The sequence below is a fragment of the Hemibagrus wyckioides genome, linkage group LG11, assembly GCF_019097595.1.
Source record: "Hemibagrus wyckioides isolate EC202008001 linkage group LG11, SWU_Hwy_1.0, whole genome shotgun sequence".
Classification (NCBI taxonomy): Eukaryota; Metazoa; Chordata; class Actinopteri; order Siluriformes; family Bagridae; genus Hemibagrus; species Hemibagrus wyckioides.
In genome coordinates, this window is record NC_080720.1 from 10,954,311 (window position 1) to 10,966,813 (window position 12,503).

Genomic DNA, 12,503 nt, shown 5'->3' on the forward strand with positions numbered 1-12,503 from the left:
TAATGAGGGTGCTAGTATCTCCACTTCATAAATAAAGTCATTTATTATTATTTCTTTGCTATTTTGTATTTCTCTAAGCACTGTTGATACAAGTTGAGATGCAACTGGAGCCTATTTTTGGGAAAGAAAATATCACAGACATTGCAAACAGGAAAAAATATAACGGTGTGAGTGGGATTAAAAAGAAGTCAGTCCCACGCACATCTCTTGTTGAGGTTTTGAATTCACATGGTGAGCAACTCGTGCTCTCTGACACTAGAAAAAACGAAAACTGGATTGATGTTTGGTATTTTCTGGACTGTGTGAAGTGAATAGGAATGATTCAGTGCTTCTGTCAACCTAGAAAGCAGGTCATCTAGATTCCAATTACTCAGTCCAAGTTCACCTCTGTAAGCTGTAGCTTGCTTGCTGGAACTCATTCACAGGAGTCTGAGAATATAGGATGTGCTTTGGTAGTTTTCATCAGAATTGCTTCACTTCCAGATGGAACTGGCTGTAATTAATGCTGCAGCGAAGTCGTGAAATATTACCTGCTAGTTAATTCAGGTTGAAAAGGTAGAATCTGGTATGGATAATGCATTTTTTGTAAGGTAAGCATCACCTGGATGCAGGGGCGGACTGGACATCAGGAATTTTCCAGGTGGGCTGCTTGATTTTCCTCTGTATGGTCTGGCGTGTTTTTTTAATTCTTATACTATTCTCTCTCACATGCTTTCTAACAAATGGCACACAGACATGCACATAGTTCAGCAGAGAAACTCCTTGTCCATTACATTCTGATTATCAGGTTCATGTGTTTGTGGACACATGTGGACAATATATAAACAAGAAAAAAATGAGAAAAAATGTCTCATTCCAAATCTGTTGTTGGTGATTGTGATGTCGTGGTAAACAGAGTTGAGAAAGCAGCTGGGCAATGATCAGCTAAATAAGCCTAAAGAATGATAAGCATTTTTTCATATCAGACTGTTTTTAGCTTTTGTTTGTGTTGCACTCTAATCACACAGATTCACACACATGAGAGACAGACAAATTGTCTCTCAGAACATTCACGAAGCTGCTTAAAGGTATATGATGGCTGGAAGGAGACGACTAACTAGAGAAACTGGTCCTAATGTGACGGGCCTTTGATACTACAGTTAACAACCAAGCTTATTATTAGCTAGCAAGACTATACTTTACCTCACTTGTTTCCTATGTATTGCAGACAGCAAACTGCTTATTAGTGTCCCAAAAGATTTGGTGGGTGCTTCTGAATGTTTGCTAGTGCAATGCTGATCCTAGATTTCTGAAATCGAAGCTCCAGAGCCAGCCGACAAAGTAGCTAACTGCTTACCAAAGAATTAAGTCAATGCTCTACTTAAGAACTTATCAAAATACACCAATCAGGCATAACATTATGAGCCGTGAGAGGTGAAGTGAATAACACTGATGATCTCCTCATCATGGCACCTGTTAGTGGGTGGGATATATTAGGCAGCAAGCGAACATTTTGTCCTCAAAGTTGATGTGTTAGAAGCAGGAAAAATGGGCAAGTGTAAGGATTTGAGCGAGTTTGACAAGGGCCAAATTGTGATGGTTAGACGACTGGATCAGAGCATCTCCAAATCTGCAGCTCTTGTGGGGTGTTCCCGGGCTGCAGTGGTCAGTATCTATCAAAAGTGGTGCATGGAAGGAACAGTGGTGCACCGGCAACAGGGTCATGGGTGGCCAAGGCTCATTGATGCATGTGGGGAGCGAAGGCTGGCCAGTGTGGTCCGATCCAACAGACGAGCTACTGTTGCTCAAAGTTAATGCTGGTTCTGATAGAAAGGTGTCAGAATACACAGAGCATGATGGGTCAGGGCTGTTTTTGCAGCAAAAGGGGGACCAACACAATATTAAACAGGTGTTCATAAAGTTATGCCTGATCATGTTCACATGAGCGTATACTTAAGAGGATGATGAAGAAAGCCACTGCAGTGTCCAGCAAAGAAGAAACTGTCATTAGAAGATGAAGCTAATTAATGCACTAGTTATGCAAATGCAAATGCTAATGCTAATAATAAATACTTAATACTAATGAATTAATACTAGTTATTAATATTATTGAATGCACATTATGGAGTAATGTTTTTTAGGAGATATGTAGGCAGCCACTTTAAAACAATTATTTTTGCTTCCTGCCTGGTCCTGTCCAAATGATGATCTTTAATAGCTGTGCTCATAATTAAAGCAATTTCATACATCTATTTCATTAGATGTCAAACAACTCACCACAAATAGGCTAATAATTACAACAATGTTAGCCAGTTGGATCTCTGCTGCAGGTTTGTATTTGTTTATATTTCTTTTTTTTCCCTTGTACACGTAAATGTAAATAAATGCAAGAGAAAATGTCCCAGACAACCAAATAAAAAAAAAGATCGGAATAAGTGTGTCCGCTAAAACAGCATACATGTAAACAGAAAAAAAAAGAAAATGATACTCGATAAGGAAGATGTATGTCCTGGAATCTTCATGACTGACTTCCTTCCAGTTACTGACATGTACGTATCCAAACACAAAGTGGACTCATGTTTCAGCACTTCTTCATATCACATATCACCTAGCTGTTTTCTCAACTGTACAACAGATGACCATCATTCTAATGTCCACCTTCCATCTTGTTTACTGCTAGCTAATTTCCACATGTGACGATCATAGTGTCTCACTGCATGCACAGTCTGAATGTCAGTGAAACTGACAGTTTGCATATCGTGTCATGTAACCTTTCTAAGACAACACCGGGGAGAAAGCACAAAGGTACATATTACCAAACATACAGTTTTCCTAAAAGATAAAAAACAAATCAATCAGAAATGTTGACTATAGATGAAGTTATTCTTCTGGTTCTTATGTAAAAATCTTAAGATCATAAAAATCATAAGACAGGACGTTGGCACAAAAGTTCCTGATACATTTTTAACATTTTTGAAATATGACAGTGTGTAATGACAGGATGGAAACATATTTTCGACAAAATTATTATGAATTGCGAAGGTAGGACACAGAGCTAGTGTGTTGTGGCCGTAGCCAAATTAGACTTAATGCCAGATTATTTCACTGTACATGTCTGATGATAATTGGGTTGGAACAACTCTCAGTAATTCATCTGGTATTAAATAATAGTTTAAGTACTAGAGTCTTCTATTTCTGCTGGACTTTGGCTAACAGCTTGCTTATTATATATCATGACTATAAACACCCTGTGCTACCTTAGAGCCTTTATTAGGAGAGGATTAGTTATGTATGTCTATTCTTCATGCTTAGGGAATATTCATGCATTCCCTTTACTCTATGTTGTTGGTCTTTCGCAACAGAGCACCCTGCCTGGGAACTGAACCCGGGCCACAGCAATGAGAGCGCGGGATCCTGCTGCTGGACCAACAGGACGCATTCCCTTTACTCTATAATAACGAATTAATTAAACGGCTCACTAGCTAGGCATATGTTACTACATTCACCTAATTTTTATCCAAAGTTACTTACAATTAAAAGAACATATAACTGAAAACATGATCAAGGGTCCAACAGATGTCCTTTTGATCCATTAAGCACTGAGACATTCTGCATATGGGATTGCCACATTGGACTTTTGTCCACCACTGTACAGCATAAAAAAAGAAAATAGAATATTAAAAGTATTATGAAATGGCAAGGCTATTACAGCCAAGGGGAACATAGAATAAATAAATAGAAGAAAATAGAATATTAAAAGTATTATGAAATGGCAAGGCTATTACAGCCAAGGGGAACATTTTACAGTAAAGTTGCACAGTGGCAGAAAAGGGGAAGGGCCAGACAGAAACTGACTGGTGTGCCGAGTTGCCAAATATCAATTTGTTTCCAACTGCACAATCCAAATGAACAAAGATTAAATACGCGATCATTATTCGGAGGAAAGGGTGCACACACACACACACACACACACACAAACACACACATTTATGATTATGAGGCATTCCTGCTTCTAAAAATAAAGAGGTAGCCAGTGTGCTTGTGTTACTCTGTGTGTAACCGGAAGCTTGGGTACCCAGCTTTGACCTTTCGAGAAAAAATGAGAAAAGGAGGAAGAGACGGGGGCTTTATACCTCTCTTCCCCAACTCACACACTTCCTGATCTCTGGGCTAGGATATTCTTATTACTGCATGAATGAATGCGTTTAGGTCGCGCCACTGTGTCCACGTCTAGACAAGCAGGCTAGACTGAGCTCATTTCAGAGGAATCTGGCAGACCCACTGTAGCACTAGAGCGTGCCTTTCTCCCCACACCCTACAACTGAAACTTAAATGCAGCACTTATTTCTGACAAGGTAGGGTTTTTTTCCCCCTTGAAAACCTCACTGTCTTCAACTTCTGTAAATAAGGTTTCTCAGGTGGTCAGAGATATAAAAAATTACAACCAGCCTAAGCATGAAAACCTTTCTTGTGTTTAGTATCTCTTCGCAAATACGAAAATCTCTCTGCAAACACTCGCAATGGAAGAGCAAATGAAGGATTTTTCCATTAGGAAAGTGTGCGTATGCATGCATGAAATGCAACGTAACCACAAGTACGCTGGCATTGCAGCGTGGCAGAGATAGTGCCTAATCAGGCTCTGGGTGTTCACTGAGAGAAAGCACAACGCAAGCACTTGCAAGGACACAGGAGTGGAGCAGTCACCTTTTCCCCTAATCGTCATCCACATTTCTCTCCATACAGTCCACAAAATCTACATGCAGACATTCAGGTGGGCAAAAAAAGGAAATCATAGTCATTATTTTGCATTCGACAGAAGAAACTGCAGTCGCGAGGAATTATAATTGCTTCGTTCCTCGTTAATATGTGTGCGTTAATTTATGTGTGCACTTGTATCGTGAAATATTGGACATTTCATGCATGCAACAGCTTTACTTACGTAGAGGAAGAGGGGAGGGGCTACCAGGGGCACTGACACTAGATGAGAAAAAAATGTCAAATTTTTCAATTAGCCCACCTTCAACATTTAAAACATTTACAGTATTATGTGTTTTACATAATTTGCCATTCACTGGGAAAAAGCTTATACTGCAGGTTGGGGAAATAAATAGTGTTCCATTTGAAACCCTTCTAAAATTCACACAATGATTCATAGATGATAAAGTACGTAGTGCACAGTGTAAGTGCATAATGTGCGGTATGTGATTTGGGATGCAGATAATGACTAAATGTATCATCCAATTAATGAAATCACTAGGATTGAGTGATTTGCCTCCTAAGTTGTCCAGCAGCAGGATCTTGCGCTCTCATTACTGCGGCCCGGGTTCGATTCCCGGGCAGGGTGCTAACCCAGCCGCCGAAGAGTTAATTCTCAGTGCCAGTCCCAAGCCCGGATTAAATGGGAGGGTTGCATCAGGAAGGGAATCCGGTGTAAAAACCTGTGCCACCATGGAAACATGTGGACCAAATGATCCGCCGTGGCGACCAGGAACAGGGAGCAACAACAACAACTATGATTCAGTGGTTTACTTTAATGCAATGCACTGCAGAACTTTTTCACACCAGTAATGAAACAGCAAGACGTGTCGTATCCGACTTGATGCAGAGGTGGTTGGATCTGAAACGCAAGGTTTTGCATTAATGAAAGCAGCCATACTGTAAACACTGATACTGATCCCAGTGTGCTTATTAGGCATTGCTAAGCTATACATATATTCTGATATTAAGTGTCCAGTTCAGCTGACTGGACAGTGAAGGAAGTAGACTTCTAAGAACCGTGTCAATGAACCGTAATTTGCCAGATAAGACTTATCTCCCTTGCTCACCAGCTGTTCCTGCAAAAGTTCCTGTAACTTGCACTTTATTTGAATCAATTCATGAAACTAAAAAACAGCTCAGCAAAAAGAATGCACAGTGCAAGTGAATAATATTTAACATTTCAGCATTCTTGTAGCTGACCAAGAACAAGAGGTCAGAGACAAAGTGAAAAAGGACTATTTTTGGTAGCTGGCACATGAGGAAGTGCCTGCTTCAGCAGATAAAGTTTCTAGCTAAGTGGTTCTTAAATGCAGACATGCAAATGTTGTAGACTCCTCATGAACGTCACAGGCACACACATGAACTCTGACTGAGACTGAACAGGATTTGACTGGCAAATGAGGGTAATGCTAAGAGGCATCCTGGGGAATCCTCACACCTCGCGAAAACATCTCTGTACTCACAAGATTCCAGAAATAAAGAAGGCAAGAGGGAGAAACAGAGAATAGGAGATGATGCGCAGCGACAAACATGCAGGACGAGAGTGATGACACAAACCACAGGTATGACCGTGGTACACAAGCGTGAGAGGTCAACCCGTTAAATTGTTTGGTCGATCATACCATCATTACGACATTATGCTGCTCCTCTTCAGATTAAATTACATTACATAAGGCATGCAAGTATACCTTATGGGAAATGAAAAAATGCTATGGTAATGCATGGTATTGGTAATGAATATATGACAGTAAGTGACTGAAAAATGTTTGTGGAGTATTTACGTATGGCTGTTGTTCAGGGCTTTTCATAATTATTTTGGCTTGTGCTGTTTTAACCTCCTAAGACCGGAGCTTGCATTTTAGATTTCTTCTACCTATTTGGGTTTAGGAGGAACCAATAAATATAATAACCAGATATTATCTTTGAACATGAAGCCACTTCTTTTGTGTACAACCAAAAATGTGATGTCCATGTATGTGGATGCCAGGTTGTAGGAGGTTAATGCCATAATAATCAGCAGAACAGAAGTTATTCAAGCAAGACTCAAATAAAAATGTCTTCATTTGGGAAATTTGGCCTGATCCAAGCCCTTTGTCTTGCTAAACTCATTTAATTCTCTATGTGGTTTAAGTGTGCAGAATAATCTGACAAATCTACAAATCCAATGGCTGTCACTTTCTATTTTAACTGTGTGCATAGCAAACCATCTTCATTGCTCAACACTTATGACAGTAGTCCTTATCACCAATTAAAAAGTGTTGTTAGCATAGTGGTGCTACTGGGCACAGTCTTCCAAGGTCAGATAAAGATAACCAGGCAGGGACAGTTTGTTTAGCTCATGGGGTATTTTTGCTTACATGACAGAAGGGTCTGTCCAATAGAAATACATTTTGTTCAGCAAGGAAAAAAAATGGAGCCAACACTGATTAGGACAATTATCCTTATCACAACACTGCTCTTTGGCCTTTTTAATATCACGTCATCATGTCTTTATGATTTGCAAATAAACTTTCTAACTAATCATAAAAATTCCTGATGTTCGTGTGGCTGTTTTAAACGCTTTACGGCTTTAACATGATTAAAGAACTATAAATACTTTTGGCCAAAATATTGCAGGCCTTTCATGAATCTTAAATTAATCTGAGGATTGAGTTGTTTTGCAACGTAAATCTCAATCAATTACGTTTCAACATACGCTACTTTTATGGGTTTTAGGACACCCCTCCAAATCGGGTTGAGGTCAGGACTCCACACCAAACTCGCTCATCCATGTCTTTATGGCCCTTGCTTTGTGCACTGGTGTGCAGTCATGTTGGAACAGGAAGGGGTCATCCCCAAACTGTTCCCACAAAGTTGGGAGCATGAAATTGCCCAAAATGTCTTGGTATGCTGAAGCATTAAGAGTTCCCTTCACTGGAACTAAGGGACCAAGCCCAACTCCTGAATTCAATGATTTGAACCTTTTGCCAATATTGTGTAATCACAATGTACTATTCTGACCATATTGTACATTATATGTATGTACCACTCAGTTGGTCAGCTTTCCAGTATGTCTTGTTCAACTGCTAATAAATCAGAACATGCACATGCAATGCCTTTTTTACTCTGCTGGCAAATCAAGGCCTAATGTATGGGCTCCCCATCAGGGTATATATTTTATACTGGTCATTAAGGTCACGTGCCAGTGCGTGGTACAAAGTCTAAAATTAGACAGTGGTGATTCCATGATGGTCGAGTAATTTACCTTTGAAAGAAGACCTAGATGATACCCCACATATGGCAGAGGAACTGCTAACAAGTCTCTCAGTGGCTTAAAAAAACTTTGTTCTTTTCAGTGCTAAAGTCTACATTGCTTAGAAAAACAGAGCACGTTAAGACATTCAAATACTCATAAGGCCGCATCTCCCTGCAAGGAAAGATCATACAGCATACAGCACTTGCCGTTTAATAGAAACACCTGATCACCTGCAGATTTCTGCGGTTATACGGCTGATCATACAGCGGCAGCACAGTGCATTACACAGTTTCACAGTTCATCAGATCACATCAAACATCCAAATGAGGAAAAAGTGTGATCTGTGACTTTAACTGTGGCATGGTTCTTGGTACCAGTTGGGCTGGTCTGAGAATTTCAGACACTGCTGATCTTCTGGGATTGTCACACACAATAGTCTCTATAGTATACATACATACAACTGTGCAGAAAAACAACAAAAACAACAAAAACAAACAAAAAAATAATACTGAGTGTGTGACAGTCCTGTGTGGGGAAACGCCTTGTTGATAATGATAAAAGAGTTCTGAGAAAAATGGCCAGATTGGTTTAAGCTGCCTGATTGGACAAATGTATGGATGTGCAGGTGTACAGGTTACAACAGTGTTATAATGTAGATGAATGTAGATATGCCATCATTTTAGCATACTGTTTTCCAAAATATCAATGAACAAATCCACCTGTAATATCATTATATAGACAACAATCTGATAGCATATGATGCTACACAGACTATTCATTAATGTTGTTACAGCTTAAACAGGGACACTAATGATAATAGTATCAGTAGTGATAACATTTATCTGTATTATCACTGTTAAATTAATTATATAATATTAATTAGCTGATTAATTTTGTGTGCAGATTTACTCTGCTCCATAAGCACTCAGCTGAAGCTCTGTGTGTTTTTACTAAAGAACTGGAAGCTGTTTGAGGCTGGTATTTCCCGCATAGATTTAGACAAACCTACATTCTTATCTTTTAGCATTGTAGCTGCAGTGCACAACTACAGATGCAAACATCAGACAACAAAGGTCTTGGCTGATCAGCTACATTTGGTGTAAGGGGGAAATTGTGTAAACTGCTGGCTTCTTTGTACTCTGGGCTTGAATTGGATTTTGCCTTGCTAGCAAGACACTTTCGATAAAAGCTCTTGCTAAATTCAGATGTTAATGCATCCCTAGTGGGAAATGCACAACTTGTATTCGTAACACAGTCCCCTTTCACCCAGTATGGGAAAACTGGATCCATGTCTATTGCTACATGTCAAAGCAATATTTGTACTAGAAATCCAGGCTGGAAGGAAAGCACTGAATGTATGGCCATGAATCATGCATGTGTCATGTGGCCTACATTTTGCAGAAAGGGAGACTTGCATCCAGAAGAGTCCGTGCATTCACAAAGAGTCCAATGACGCTAACAATACAGCACCTAGTCAAACAAACTCCACTGGAACACTTTCAACGGAAAAGATGAACTGAAAAAAATTGAGATGCTTTAGACACAACTTCACACAACACAGACAAGAGGCACATCAACAACTTGTGTAACTAAAGTGCATGAGATGAGTCACTTAACTGAGCATAGGCTATCACAGGGAGAAAGTCCCTGATACAGGTAAAAATGGGGCCTATTGTTTTAAAACAGAGAGACAGAGAGAGTGAGTAAGAGCAGGAATGAGAGTGATCTAATCATGGCATCATCGGGAGCATTCTGGTCACTCCAGAAGGGAGGGAGGGGGTGTGAAATCACAGCAGCTCCCGAATCTTTCCATAAAAGGCATGCTGTACAACTCTATTGTGTGTGTGTGTGTGTGTAATACAGAGATAGTGGGCATCTGTGGCGAAACAAAGCCGTGTACCATTGCATGAATGACTGAACTCTGCACATGTTGGCAAGATTCCTGCAGAGCACTGACAAAAAAAAAGAATTAAGGGTGAGCAAGATAATATGCAGAACAGTGTATGTGTGTGGTGTGTGGCTAAGCTGACCTCAGTAGAAGAGGAGAGGGGGTGGTAAGTTAAGAGGAAGTAGATCTGGATTCTCTGAAATTCTCAGGGGCTGATCAGAAGCCACCTGAATCTTGCACATTCTTTCGTGCTTACTCACTCACATACTCACAACATTCACATTCAATGCACTGGAGGTGAAGCACATGCTGTACTTTTAGATTAAATTCCTCCTATGACAAAGAAATGAAACTATAATAACTGAAAAACAAAGAGTGCAACTGAAAATGACAGAGCATGCAAGAGAGAGAGAGAGAGAGAGAGAGAGAGAGAGAGAGAAAGAAAGAGAGAATGTAAGAGAAACTGTGTGTATGAGAAAGGTGCAGTGTATAAGAGTGAGAGAGTCAGAATAGACTATAGGACAGTGTTTCATGAAAAAAGGGTGTGCAATAGAGAGACACAGAGAAAGAGAGAGAGAGCTGTGTGTGTGTGTGTGTGAGAGAGAGACACAGAGAGAGAGAGAGAGAGAGAGAGAGCGAGAGCTGTGTGTGTGTGAGAGAGAGAGAGAGAGAGAGAGAGATGTAGCTGTAGGGCAGCTCACAGTTAATGTTTAATGTGTAATGGGAAGCTGAGGCTGAAGCAGAAGGCCTGTTCAGTTCCTCCTGCACTTCTTGGAAGTGGCAGCTCAGAGTTTCACACTAACTGACAATGAAACGCTTCCCTGAACAGGTGGGGCCCAGAGAGCCTGCAGTCACAGCCCTGAAAAACAGAGGCCAGCCAGGGGGCAGCTGGAGTGTAACAGTTAGTGGAAACCCAGGAAAGACAAGAGGCATTACACAGATCATTTTTTTAATATGGAAAATAGATTTAAGTTTAGGTTTTGTCTGCACACTCATGCAAACTCCTCTTCACATTCAACATGTTTTCATTTAGGTGAAACTCATTTTAAGGCAAAATGTTGTTGATAAAACATTAAAAATTAAAAAAAAATAAAAAACTCATTAGGTCAGTGTTAATCAGATTGCACATTTGATATATATATATATATTTTTTTTTTACATTTGTGTGATTGTGTAATACAACTAACTAGTAATGAAATGGCTGACTGGCATGATTAAGTGCGCTTTGCATGCACGTGATGCAAGCAAAAGATCAAGGTTCACAATGTGCGTCAAATGTGTGAAGAGCATTGCCTAAATAAAGCGTATTGTAGCTGTGTGTGTTGTGTGGCAGTGCTGTGCTGCCATGTGGAGGCCGTGTGCTTGACCTGTTTCTGGAATGCACAGAGTAGGCAGCCTCTGTAGGGGAGCACTGAGGGGGGCTGTGAGAGTTACTGAACGGCCCATTGCGCAGCACTGATAAAGCTTTCAGTTAGACAGCAAAGAGACAGAGCAGGCGTAGGAAGATCCCACCTCTCAGTATTACAGTCACATAGGAAGCCTTAGGAAAGGATAAACATTTCCTGTTGTTTTCTCAGCACTGAAAATCTTCAAACCCCTGATCAATCAGCATGAATGCTAGTTTAGGGAGTGGGGAAAACAAACCGATATACACCCACCCATGGACAGAACATTGGTTGTTCACCTTTATATGGACAAATCTGATGTGTTTTTTTAAACCAGCTCAGGATCACAAGCTCTTGGGTAATGGCTGCAGTGAACACGCAGCCTGCAGGCACACAGAGGAGCCAAAAAAACAGGAGGCCATGAAGATGAAACGCCACTCCTACAGAGCGTCAGTTTATGATCGATACGAAAAGTCTGTAATCAGAAGTAGCTGCTGACAATCACATGGCACCAACACAATACAATGGCCACTAAATGAGAAAATGGAAACATTTTGCAAAATTAGCCTGCAATATCTAGTAATATAGTCAAGGATGACTACACCTAGAGAAAGCCAATGCATTACAACGCAGAACTTAACACAGTGTGTGACACAAAATTCTCTGGAACAAAGCGGTGAAGACATGCATACGTGTATTTCTATAAAATTATGAGAGGCCTTTTGGGCCATAATTCAAATATCTCATGCATACCCACACACACACACACACACACACACAGACAGACATGCTCATAGTCTCCCTCTCACACACTCACACATCAGTTAAACCTCCTACACATTATTATACCTCCTACATGCACTATCAAGCCATTTACACATACCATACTCTCACACAAAATCTAACACACAATGTCGTACTTTCTTACACACTGTAAAACCCAGCATTCACTCAATCATAGTCTTGTTTAGGCTTAATACTATCATCATTCAGCAAGACAATAATCCAAAACACACTGATTGTGTGTGAGCAATAACAAGATTAAATTGTGGTCTAAAGGGCCTCTCATATACAATACCATGCACATACTCATCACACTATGCACTAACATAAATATTCATTTGTTCATTCAACTTTGCAGGTCCATGCACAAAACACCGATGTCTCACACACTCACACACACACACACACACACACACACACACATACACACCAGGACATCGTGCTGCCTGTGCATCGGTTAAATTAACAGCACATA

General features: G+C 40.2%; 1 protein-coding gene across 3 annotated transcripts in view; it reads right to left on the reverse strand.

Annotated features, from left to right (window-relative positions):
- Positions 1 to 12,503, reverse strand: part of gng12b (guanine nucleotide binding protein (G protein), gamma 12b) — a 53,590-nt gene that overhangs the window by 15,853 nt on the left and 25,234 nt on the right. Inside the window, exons 3-4 of one of the 3 annotated variants that reach the window (XM_058404156.1) lie at positions 4,919 to 4,956; positions 4,684 to 4,732 (exon numbers count right to left, since the gene is read on the reverse strand). The exons of 1 other annotated variant lie outside the window; for it this stretch is intronic. The gene's annotated coding sequence lies outside the window, so the exon portion shown is untranslated. The remainder of the gene's footprint in view (positions 1 to 4,683; positions 4,733 to 4,918; positions 4,957 to 12,503) is intronic. One more of the 3 variants, XM_058404155.1, reaches the window with a different exon arrangement.